The sequence below is a fragment of the Zalophus californianus genome, chromosome 16 (genome assembly GCF_009762305.2).
Source record: "Zalophus californianus isolate mZalCal1 chromosome 16, mZalCal1.pri.v2, whole genome shotgun sequence".
In the NCBI taxonomy this organism is placed as follows: domain Eukaryota; kingdom Metazoa; phylum Chordata; class Mammalia; order Carnivora; family Otariidae; genus Zalophus; species Zalophus californianus.
This window is the reverse complement of record NC_045610.1, coordinates 59,992,996-60,005,769: the sequence shown is the minus strand read 5'-3', so window position 1 is coordinate 60,005,769 and position 12,774 is coordinate 59,992,996. Positions and strand designations below refer to the sequence as shown.

The 12,774-nt window shown below is 58.1% G+C and overlaps 1 non-coding gene across 1 annotated transcript; it reads right to left on the bottom strand.

Annotated features, from left to right (window-relative positions):
• Positions 1-355: 355 nt before the first annotated feature.
• On the bottom strand, positions 356-461 carry LOC113908344. The gene has a single exon (XR_003515425.1). It is a non-coding gene; the product is annotated as a U6 spliceosomal RNA (small nuclear RNA).
• Positions 462-12,774: the final 12,313 nt, after the last annotated feature.

Below are 12,774 nucleotides of genomic sequence, written 5' to 3'. Positions count from 1 at the left end.
CGGTGTCTGCCACCATCACCGCTGTCTACTTCTAGAACATTGTCAGCAGCCCAGGGGAAGCCCCAGCCTCTTCAGCAGCCACCGCCGGCAGCCCCCAACCTACCGTCTGCCTCTGGAGTTGCCTGGTGCCATCCTCGGGGCACCGTGTGCTCAGGGTCCATCTGTGTTGCAGGAGGGGTCAGAGTCCGTTCCTTTGCGCGGCCGAGGGATATTCCATGGTGTGGCTAGACCACATCCCGCATCTCCTTTCGTGCATCGATGTCTATCTGGACTGCTTCTACCTTTCGGCTCTTGTCAGGAATGGTGCTGTGAACGTGTGTGTACAGATTTTTATTTGAACACCTGTTGCATTTTTCTTTATGTGGAACCCTTCACAGATGTGGGTGTTGTCCTGGCACAGGGGCCACGCTAAGCATCTCCGTATGGTTTCAATTTTAGCATAGGCGCAAGCGTTCTGGTGCATGTCTTAACCTTTATTATCTGGATCCCTCCTTATGGTCCATGGATGATGATGAAGCTCTTGGTTGAAATCCTAGCAGTGCCAGGCGCCTTCTCGTCGTGAGGCTGGCTCCGCGCTGCACGTGGGGGATCCTGAGGCACGCAGAGACTCAGCCCCTCCCTGGGGTCGTCTGTTCGTCCCGTGTGTGGGCTGTCTCTGGGCCATTTCCCCCGGGCTTGCCCCCGCCCACATGTCGTGGGGCTCCTCGTCGGGTATAGTGGCTGTGGGTGTGGGGGACCCTGGCTCTCCTGCCTTCCTCCTCCCCCTCCCCGTCCTGTCTGCTCCTCGTCTGCTCTGCCGGGCTTCCCCTCCCTCCTCCTGCCTGGGATCACCCGGGACCCCCATGGGCATCCCTGGTTCTGCATGTGTCTCCTCGGGCTGCAGATGTGGCTCACTTCTGCTTGAGACCTTTCGCCTCCTGAGCAGACACAGAGCCTGAGCCTTGCTTCCCTGGCCTGGAGGGGCCCCAGTGAGTCTGGGAGCCAGGAGGGAGGAGCTCTTGTTCTCCGGGGAGGAGCTCCCTTGTGCCCAGAGAACTTTGCAGAGCTGTCCACTTAGGGACAGTGTCAAGTGGCCTGCCTGAGGCCACATAGCTGGTACTCGTGTCTGAGAATGGAAGGACTTGTGTCCAGGAATGGAAGCTCGGGGGGCTTCCACCCCTGCCCTGGTGGACATGGCTCCAGATTCCTGGATGGCAGGGGCGGGGGCTGCCTCTCTCCACCAAGGGTGGGACTGGACCATAAGCAGGCCCCCTGCACACCTCTCGCAGGTTCTGAGTCTTAGGCAGAGGGCCACTTGGACAGGAAGGCGGGCTGACTTGTCCTTGCAGTGACCCGGCCCTGCCTTTGTGAGCCAGATTCCTCAGCTCCTCCGCCTGCCCTGGGCCTCCTATGTCCTCTGAGCCATGCCCCCTTGACTTCCACCCCCCCAGTGCTGCAGCAGCGGCCCGGGCCCCTGAGGACACCCGGCCCCCTGGGGACCTCCTTCCTTTGGTGCTGTCTACCCGCACGGCTGCCCCTGTGAGGCCCCACGGTTCTCTTGGGCCACACGGAGCCCAGACTAAGGTGGAGAGAGCAGGGCCCTGGTGGGGGCAGAAGAGCCTCTCTGGCTGCCGCCTGGGGTTGAGACGTCCGTGGCTGGACACTGGTGTCCTCTGCTGGGCCCTTTCCCGCCAGTCCTGCTTAACCTGCTATCGATCGCGGACCAGGCCCTTCCCTTCTATCTCATTTTCGTGGCTAATGGCTTTGGCTGCCATTGATCTGCAGCAAAGGAGCCTCTTGATCAGGCACCTCCTTACTGCACCCTGCGGCCGGGTCTGAGACTTTATCGTACCAGCCCCTCCCCGTGCTGCCCTTGTGCCCTGCCCGCCCCTCCCCCACCCCACGTCCCTCCCCGGGTCCCTGCCCCCCTCTCCCATGCCTTGTCCCCTCCCTTCAGTGCCCTCCAGGAGGAAGACAGAATATCCACCACCCACCCCCTTCTCACCAGGCCCAGGAGAACATCTCTCCTCCACTTGCACCAACTGACTCATCTAGCTGGGTGGAGGAACTTTCTGGTGAGAAGCCTCAGGGGAGGGAAGGACGATGGGGTTCCACACCCCCCCACCCCAAGCTCCCTATTAACCTTGGGCATCAGGCTCCCACCTCTGGGTTGAACTCCTACCGGACCTGGGAAGAAAGCCTCTGTCTGCAAGGAAGGCCCCTCCCTCAGGATGCATCATCACGGAGCCCTGGGGGCTGATGGGGGAGACCCCTGAGATGGTGCCAGTGGGCAGAGGGGCCTGGGGCCAGGTCGGGCCTGTGGAGGCTTCTTGCTGGGGCTGCAGAGTCCCTGCCCCTCCCTGCTCCCCTGCCTAGGAAAGCCCTGAAGGATCAGGCCAAGCAGAATGTCACAGAAGGGACACCGTCCAGTGTAGGTGCCCGGTTGGCAGGCCGAGGGGTCCTCTGCTCTCTCCTTCCCTCCCACTGTAGCTGGGCTCCCGTCTTTCTGCTCAGTCCCCAGATGCCTGGCCCCACCCAAGATTCCAGGCTCCCAGCAGTGGGAAGGGGCAGGGGGCGCTCCCAGATTTGGCGTTGCTGATGCCACCTGGCCCTGTGTGGCCACACACCCTTGGCTCCTTCCCAAATCCTGGCTGCTGGGGAGTGGGGGGTCCCCCAGCTATGAAATAGACTCATAGCAACACAGCCAGACCACAGTGGCTACAGCTGAGACCCCCCACCACCCTCACCTGGGACCCACTGCCACCTTTCCCCCAGCACCCGGCACTGAGCTTGTGTCTGAGTCCCCTGGAGGACTGGGTAAACCCAGTTGCTGGGTCCCGTGCCCAGAGCGTCTGACTCTGTGGCGTCTCGGGCGAGGCCTGAGAATCCACATTTCATCTGGCCAATGCTCTTGGGCCCCACTTTGAGAACCACATTAACCGAGCTCAGGGAAAGTTTCCCTTCTTAGGAATGGCACCAGGACTTCATGTTTTGCTTCTTTCAGCCTCTCCTGGAAACCAAGCCAGTGTCTAAGGGCCATTGAGGGGGCAGAGGGGGTGTCTGGGGTTAGTCCTCTCCGGCAGGCTGAGAATCGGGGGGGCAATATCGTCTCACTGCTGGCAGGGACCCCCTGGGGGCCCTCTGCACATTCCGTGGCACGTGCTGCCCGCCCCTGGGCCAACACCATACATCATTTCGAGCCATCACATTAACAGGTATAAAATATTTACTTAACTCAGCTTTTTGCAAATATTCCTTTGGTTCCTTTCCCTCTGCTGGGAACATAAGCTCTGCAGCCAATGCGAGCTGAAAGGGTTGGGTGTTGAATAATACAAGACAAGCCTGTGAAGGCCGGGCAGCTCCACCTGTGTCCGGATCGCCCGCCTGTGAAGCCCTGTCCCCCGGTCACTGCACCACAGGGGCTGGAAAAACTGCCTCCATCAATGGGGGTGGGAGTGCGGGCAGGCCAGGGTGGCTGCTCAGGAGACAATTAAAATCACATTTCTAAAGCCTACCATCCACTCTTCTAGAAGCCGGTTGTCGAGACCTTCGGGAAAACAAATGAGAAATGTTTAAAAATGTATCACTGCTTTATCTTTTAATACCTTTTATTGAAATGTTTCCTTTTTTATAGGTTTTCTTCTCACTGCCATTTTGCTCCCCGCTCTCTCCTGGAGCTGCAGCTCCAGGTCCCTGAGGCTTAGTGGAAAAGCCCTAAAATAGTAAATGGATTCAGAGTGGCCCAGGGGCCACCCACCGGCTTCTCTGGGTTAGTCATGAATTGCTGCATTCCATCCCATCCTTTGCGTGGTGCTGGTGGGTGAGAGGGAGCCACCAAGCACGTGAGGTGGGGCCTCTGGAGCCCAAGGTGTGACCCGAAGCCAAAGGACTTGTCACTGTCCCAGGGGTCTGTCCCTAGGACCCTGCTGGTGTCTGGAAGGCGTGAAGAAAGCAAGCGTCTTCTCCGAGAGCCTGAGGGCGTGGGTGTCCAGGGGGCCCTGGAGCCTTGGCCTCCTGACCATCCCAGACTCATGCCTCCCAGAACTCCGAAGCCACAAGGATGCTCGGGAGGAGCCTGCTCCCAGAAGGGCAGTCAGCTCAGAGGCAAGGGGGTGGAAAAGTAGGCTTCGTGGGGGGCCGCCAGGACCTGAGAGCCACCCCAGCCATCAGCCAGCAGGAGGACATGAGGGCCTAAGACCACGAGGAAGGGAGTTCTGCCAACAACCAGCAGGAGCTTGGAAGTGGCTCCTTCCCCAGGCGAGCCTCTGATGAAACTGCACACTGGCCACCCTGGGGACGGCAGCCCATGGAACCCCAATGCGGGGAAGCCAGCTGCACCTCGCCCCTTTACCTGCGCGGACGTGGAGGTGGTAAGTGTGTGTTGTTGGAGGAAATGAAGCGACAGCTCTGCTTTCTCAGGAACATGGCTCCGTGCCTTCCTTGTCTTGGAATGAACAGAAAATAAAGTCAGATTCTGCCGGCAAAGAAGCAGCATGGATTCCTAGAATAGTTTAGGTCTTCATCGAAGAGACATGATGGATCAGTTTCTCCCCATTGTCCTTCTGCCCCTGGGCCTGTCACCCTGAGGAGGCGGGAAGCTCCTGGAATGATCAGTACTTTGTCAGGGGCTGCTGGGCCTGGGGAAATTGCCCTCAGCCCCGGGGGGGCTCTGTGTCCCCAGGATGAGACCAAGTACTCAAGCATTAACGGAGCACTGCTTTCCCCTTACACGTTAGGGCCATCCTGGGAGTCCAGAGCACGGAGAGAGGAGACGAGGTGGGGGGGCGGGGCGTTAGGAGCCAGGTGGACAGCCAGAGCCTGGCTCCTCCTTCTTTGCCCGCCTTCTTCTCGAACCCAGGGGGCCGGCAGGACGGGCAGACGGGTGACAGTGTCGTCCCACTGTTGGGGACAGCACGTGGGTGTGGACGACATTCCAGCCGGAACATTGTTCACTGGCCCCTAGTGGAGCCATGATGGCCTTACCAGTGAACTCGCTTCCAAGGGAGAGTCGAGCTTCACCCCCGGCTCCTTTTCAGTGGGCTCATGCCCTGGCTCATGCTGACAGCACGTCCCAAGCTGGGTCCAGGGGGTTGAGGGGCAGATGTGGCCCTTGGACTTGGGGCAGCAGGACTGGCCCTTGTCACCCCCCTCACAGGGCCAGGCAGGCGCGGCCACATCCAAGTCGTATGTACAGGCCCAGAACAAAGGACACTAACTCAGAGGCCATGCAAGCTGATCCACTGCCCCAGTGCTGGCTTGCACTGTCATTGAGATAAAAACAGTGAAAAGGATGAAAATGTGCTCTTTTGGCAAAAGGAAGAGGGCAGTCAGGCAGGCAAGCTAGCCCAGAAAACAGATGGTTAACGGTTACCAAGGGACCTGTTCACCTCCTTGCAGAAGAAGGCTTTGGGGGTTTGGTTTACATGCTGACACGTCATGACGTCATGGGGGGGGAAGCTCAGCAGGCCCCCTCCCGGGCAGGAGCCAGCCAGGGCAGGGCCGAGGGGCTCTGCAGCCCTACACTCCCTCTCCCTTCCCCGCACCCCTGCCCTGTGTCCCCTGGGCCTGGACCGGGGTTACCTGCAGGGGGGAGCCCACACCGGGCCCCCCCTCTCTGCTGTGGATCTCCACGGAGATCGTGAGGTCGGTGAGGGCCGGACTGTGCTCTCTGCAGCCAGCCTCACGCACGGCCTCACAGAGTTGAATGTGGTGAGTGTTTCTTCTGTGCTTGTGACCTCTACCTCCGCGTGCTTTGGTGACAGGCCGTCCCCACGGAGAACACGCTGTCTGTGGCTCCTGGGCTCTCACGCACAACCCAGGAGGAGGGCCCCGCTCCCAGCCCGGTGATGCAGCGGTGGGACTGGAGCCCGGCCCCGGGGTGCTGCCGTGGGCTCTTCGTGATCGTGGGCCCCGTCCCGCGTGAGCAAGGATGTCTCTTTATTTTCTTGGCAGGGCGTCTTTCCTTCGTGGTTGGCTCTCTCGATTTCCTGCTGGCTCCGGGGAAGCCTGTGTGCCCGCCGTCCCGCCGGCTGGGAACCGGCCCCTCAGCCCAGGGACAGCGTGGGGGGGGAGGGGAGGAGGGTGCCCACACTGGGAGCTTCCCTGGGTTTGCAGCCAAAGCCAGGAGGCTGCTCAGCGCTTTCTTCACAATGAAATGCAGATTTCCCATTAAAAGGCAAATCTTTATTTCAAAAGGTTCAATAGGATGTGACTTAAAAAAGATTTCCAGCTGGTTAGATTTAGGGCAAGGCAGCAGGCCCGGTCCTGAGCCCTGAGCTGGAGGCTGCAGCAGAGCCTCGGGAGGGGCTTGGCGGTTTCCACTCGTGGCGCCCCCACCCCCCCCCCCGCCTCCGTGGGGCTTCTTTTCTCTTCCTCTGAGTCAGACAAACATGCAGATGGCCGTGCTGGTCAGGGTTGTGCTTACTTAAAATAAGCGACATCAGTTGCGGGGAGGCCAGCTGGAGATGGCCTCATCCCGGCTGCCTGACACCCTCTGCAGGGTGACACCCTCTCTGCGGGGTGGGCAGGACGTGTCCGGCGCCCGGGGCTCTTTCTCCTCCCAGTGACCCCTGTGCCCTGCATGCAGCTGAGCTCTGGAGCCTGACCCAGCTGTTTCTTACTCCTATTCCTAGGCTCCTGTCCCTATGCCACCCCTTCATCAGGCCTCCTGGGGGGCAGGAGGAGCCCCTGGGAGTGGGAGAGTGGCCCTTAGACCCAGTCCCCTGACAGGCCAGGTGAGCTGGCTGCTTGGACCTGGCTGAGCCGGACTGACCTGTCTCCAACATGCGGGGGGCCCCCACGGTGCGCCAAGCCCAATGCCAGCCCACGAAAGCCGGCAGTGGAAGAAGCCCTATCGGTGGGACGAGGGGCCAGCCAAGTGGTGGGCATGGGGTAGCTGGGTTTGCATGTTGTCGGGTGCGTGTGTGCGCATGGGTGGGGGGCTGTGGGTAGTGTGGGGGGATTTGCATTTGAGGTTTTCACAGCCCAGAGACCTCGGGGCGAAGCTGGTGAGGAAGGGGAAGCTGGCTGGGGTTTTGGGAACCACGGACCCCCTTCAGAGCAGCTCTCAGAGGGAAAGGGTATGGCCTTGGCCCATGGGTGGCTCCTCCCCTCCTCCTCCCCTCCCACCCCTCCCCCCCCTCTCCTCCCCCTCTCCTCCCAGCCCCTCCCCCTCTTCCCTCCCCTCCCACCCCCTCTTCCTTCCCGCCCCTTCCTCCTCACCCTTCTCCCCTTTCGCTCCTTACTGGCCCCGGAGAAGCCGCTCTCCGCTGGTGGCATTAATAACCAGCCTCAGAGACCAGCAGGCCCAGGCCCAAAGGTGCACCAGACTGGGCAGGAGTCTGGGACCCCCACCATCCCAAACGTGCCCGCTGCTGGGCCCCACAGCCTCCCTCTGCTCCTCAGCTTCCCTCCCCCATTCCCGGACGGAAAACTCCAGCCACTGCTCCAGGCCCTCCCGCCCCCACCGCCTGCCCTCGTTCCTCTCTCGTTCCTCTCCTTTCAGTCTCTGCGCGCTGGACATAAAAGCAGACGGATGGGCAGAGCGTGATATTAGTGCCAGAACCTAATTTCACAGCATTTTCATGCAATACTCCATAAAACCGAACAAATATGCTGCAGTGCAAATCCAAATCAAAGGCAGTGGAGGGTCTAGATCCTAGGGTGGGTGCTGAGGAACGGGGCACTGCGGGCTCTGGGGGTGTCCTGGAGGGCTCAGCCCAGGATCACAGGGAAGCAGAGCCTGACAGGCAGGATCTTGATTTCTTGGGGAGGGTGGTAGAGTCCCCCCAGACGGGATGGACAGCCCAGCTCCCAGGACCAGCCTCCAAGGGGCCTCGTAAAGCATCTGTCAAGATGGTCTGTCCAAATGGAGGAAAGAAGAGAGGAGACTGGCTCATGGCGGTCTCCTCCTGGGCTGGAGGTTGGTTGCCTTGTGCTTGCATGCATTTGGATGCCGAGTGGGGTCCTAGGGCGTCCCTCCTGGGGCAGGTGGAGAGGGGCATGGAACAGGGTTTGGCCAAAGGGGATGGGATGACATCACTACATGCCCCTCACCCCCTGAGAGGAAAGCTTTGCAGGGAGAAAAGGCATGGCCCCTGAGGACCTTGGGTTTCTGCTCCCTCCCCACGGCCCCCAAGCGGAGGGGGTGTGGCAGGGAGCCCCACCCCGAGGCTGGCAGGTGGGAATGAGGAAGGGGGGAAGGTAGGGCCAGGCCAGGTCCGCCAGGACACTTACCACTAGCAGCCGGGCCAGCACCCCTGTCCAGCCCAGTTCAGCCCAGGGGAGAGCCCCGTGGTCACACCATGGGAGCCCCAGGCAGGAGAGCAGACGTGCTTTGCCCGTGCCGTGCTCTGGTAGGGTGCTGGGCTCAGAGATGGGCCCCCTCTGTGGGACAGGAGGACAAAGCACTGGGAGACACCCCCATCAGTGGGTGGGGGGTGCCTCCCCGGCACAGAGATCACGTGAGCAGCTCCTCACTGCCCCTGTTCTCCTTCCCTTCACTCCCTGTCCCATCATGTTAGCTTCTTGCCTTGCCTTTCTGTTCCTTGCTTGCTTTATGAAATATGCATAGACATTGAAGTGTAAATAATACATAAGCACAATGTGCCCGTGGACCCACCACTGGCCCCGAGGCACAGGCGGATGTCCTGGCCTCCAGCCCCGCTGCCCCTCCGGTTTTATTCCCTGTCCCCAAAAGGGGAACTCTGTCCTGTGGTTTTGTTTTTTTTTTTTTTAAGATTTGTATTTATTTATTTGACAGAGAGAGACCGTGAGAGAGGGAACACAAGCAGGGGGAGTGGGAGAGGGAGAAGCAGGCTTCCAGCCGAGCAGGGAGCCCAATATGGGGCTCGATCCCAGGACCCTGGGATCATGACCTGAGCCGAAGGCAGGTGCTTAATGACTGAGCCACCCAGGCGCCCCTATCCTGTGTTTTGAATTGTTCATTCGCTTGCTTTTCTTTATGGTTGTAACTACTCTGTGTTTCCTCCAAACAGCGTATTTACTTGTATATTTCTGAACTTTGTTCGAATAGACTCACACTGTATTTTCTTCTGCACCTTTCCCCCTTTTTTAAACTCTATGTTGTTTTTTCTGAGCTTCATGCATGCGAAACGTGGTTCATTTCTTTTTAGTGCCAGGTAGAATTCCAGTGTGGGAGTGCACCACAAACCCCCATCCTCCAGTTGTTGGATACGTGTTTAAGGATGTTCAGGCTGCATTGCTATGAACATTGGGTTCTGGCTGACTGACCTCTGAGGGTGCTGGGCAGAAGCCCCAGATTTGGAGGCAATCCCTAGTTCTCTGCTTTTCTGCTGTTCCAGAAACAAGCCTGCTCCCTCCCAGCACAGCTGCTCTTAGCAGTCAAGGAGCCCATGAGAGCCTGCTTTCCCAGCCTCCAGGGGTGCCCACTGTTTCCCCTCAGGAGCAGCTAGCTGGTGACATCAGCAAGAGTCACCCTGATGGAATGGTCTGTTCCTCCAGGAACTGATCCTTTCTTCCTGCCAGGGAAGTTTGTGTGCAGGTGGGGTGAGTCTCTGGTCTGCCTCCCACTGTTATGGCCCTGATTTCTGCCTCTCTCCCCAAGGCCAGGCACAGGAAAGTTACACTGAAGAACTTGATGGATTTGCTTATTCATGGAAGGCAACCAACTTACCCCGACTTGCCTGGAACTGTCCTGAGTTTTCTGCATCTCAGAAAACCTCTCTGGGGTGCTGGGCCAGCTAGGATGGTTGGTTATGTTCATGTCATCATAGTTCAATAGAGGCAATGTCTCATCCACTTATCCATCCATTTATCCATCCATCCATCCCTCCATCCATCCACTTAACCATCCATCCACTTAACCATCCATCCATCCATCCATCCATCCATCCATCCATCCATCCATCCATCCATCCACTCATCCATCCATCCAACCAACCATCCATCCATCCATCCATCCATCCATCCATCCATCCATCCATCCATCCATCCATCCATCCACCCATCCATCCATCCATCTATCCACTCATCCATCCATCCATCCAACCAACCAACCATCCATCCATCCACTTAACCATCCATCCACTTAACCATCCATCCATCCATCCATCCATCCATCCATCCATCCAACAAATGTTTCTTTGGTGACCACTGTGTGTTAACAAGACCTTCAAGTAGTGCATTGATTTGCTCTAGCACTTGTAGATTGGCTCCCCTTCCCTGGCCCCAGCTCCCAGAGCCCCACCACCCATAGCCAGGATAAGTCTGACACTTCTGTGTCCCACAACAGTGTGGAGCCAGTGACAGGATCGCCCGTACAGGGAGATGTGAAGCCACATTTTCACCAACAGAAGAGCTGCATGTCCATCCCATTCCTGGGTGTTAATTGGGAATTTTAGTTTTGGTGGTTTATCCCTTTTAGAGAGTGTGGGTTGCTGCCACGTTAGAAAAGCTGTGTAGGGATGGTTGGCAATCATACCAGGGCTGGAGGAGTCTGCAGAGAGGGAGCATCTAGTCATGGCCATGTTAGGCTGCTGGAGTAAGAACCTGGTTCCTTGTCCCTGACCTTGGGGGCCTAGGGTGAGGCCAGCATGTCAAAGCCTTTCCAGCAGGCAGGGGATGCTCATTCCCTCATGGAGCCTAGGGCCCACGAACCTGGCCCTTCTGTGCATGACTGGGAGAAAGCCTTATGGATGGGGAGTCACCTTTGATTCAAAGGCACAACGTCACTCATTCATGTATTTGTAAGTCATTTATTGAGCATCTCTTGTGTGCGAGGAACCATGCTAAGGGTTGTGCAGGGCAAATATTTGGGGGTGGCCCAAATGCAGGGTGTTTGCAATCCAGATGGGGCTGTAGGACACACATCACCGCATGCTGACAGAGCCAGGACCAGAGGAGACTGTCGTGAAGCAGGAAGTTCAGAGGTGAGAGAGGAGGGCTGGCCGGTCAGGAGAGCCAGGGAGGCTTTGTGGGAAGGGGGACTTACCCTGGGGGAGGTAGTTTGGGTTGCTGTTTAGCAAATAGTCATAGCCTCTCTCCCACTGTGGGCAGAGAAAGAAAATGATTTTCCTTTCCCCATTGATGCCAAGGTCGATCAAGTGGCCTGTGTTGGTCAATGGGATGACAGTGGACAAGGCATGAGCAGAGTGCACGCTTGGGTTCTGTGCTCTGGTGATAGGCCACGAGCAGGGCCCCACCAGCCCAGGCTTTGGATAAACACACTGGGCCCAACCCATAGCCCGGAGTCAAGCTCAAGTGGTACACAGCCTGAGACAAGGCGGCCCTGCCCAGCCCATCTTTAACTGACAGAAAGGAGATCTGTCTGCAAACATGTCAGAGTGAGGGCAAATTCTTTTGTAAGCCACTGGCTTTGTGGGTAGTTTGTTATGCAGTATTTTGTGGGCAGTAGCCGACTGATGCAGTGACTCTAGTAGAGGGTGGGTTTTTGGGGAGCTGATGTGGGGTGAGGGGTGAGGGTTCGAAGGTGTTGGGGAAGGGAGGGCTATGCAGGGGTGCAGAAGTAAGAAGACAGAACTGAGTGTGTGAGCTTAGCAGGGAGGCTGGAGAGGGTTGGAGGAGTGGGGAGGGGGAGTTGGAAAAGCACTTTGGAAGGAGGCTGTATGCACTGGTAGTGGTCTCAGAGAAGACCCCCTACCCCAGGGCACAGTCCTTCTCCCCCTTATCACGACCTCCGTATCCAAGCTTGCTCCCGAATTGCCATAGGACCTGGGAAAAAGGTATTTTCTCTGGATGACTACAGGTGCTCACCGCTCCCCACCAGAACACGTGGGTGTTTCAGTGAGGGGCTCAATCCCCAGGAGGATATTCCGAGCAGATCCAGGCTCTGGGCCTTTTTTTTTTTTTTTTAAATTTTTAAAAGATTTTATTTATTTATTTGACAGAGAGAGAGAGACACACACACAGTGAGAGAGGGAACACAAGCAGGGGGAGTGGGAGAGGGAGAAGCAGGCTTCCCGCCGAGCAGAGAGCCCGATGCGGGGCTCGATCCCAGGACCCCGGGATCATGACCTGAGCCGAAGGCAGACGCCCAGGGACTGAGCCCCCCAGGCGCCTCCCCAGGCGCTCCCAGGCTTCTGGCTTTAACTTGATTCTGGTGCCTCAGCCCTTAGCTCCCTACAGGGACACCCATCCAAGTGGTCTCTTAGGACCCTCCTTTCCAGATGCCCCAGCCAAAGAGTGGTGAACACAGAGGCAGGTGCCAGGATCAACGAGTTGCCTAGAGGGAAGCAGGATGGGCTTGGAAGTCCGGATGCGTAGCCTGGAACCCATGATGGTCTGGAGAAGAGCCACGGATGCAGCGGGCACGGGGCCCCAGCAAGTGATTGGGCTCAGAGGGCTGGCTGAGGGCGGGGGCCTGGGGAGAAGCAGGGGACAGGGGGCTGGGGAGGAGGAGAGGATCCAACCTGAACACCATGAATCCACCAAAAGCAACAACCAACACAGCAAAAAGTTTCCAAATATAAACAGCGCACATCCCCATCAACATGTTAATTAGGGCTCATTAGCCGTGAACAAGCTCTGCGCAGCCTGAGGAGGCCGCCTTGGGTGGAGGATGTCTCCTGGAACCTTCTGTCTGCCCCCGGCGACTCAAGCCTGCGCCCATCTGCCAGGACCCCCGGGCTGTCTGGCCTTCTGCCACGGCCTGCGCAGATGCCCTGCACGTCCCCTCCTGTCGGGCCTTATTGTTCTGGTGGCTTGGTTTCTGTCGGCGCTGGGGTCTGATGCGTGCGTGACTAAGGCGTGAGGAGCTGCCAACACAACATAAAAATCCATACGAAGGGTCTGCTG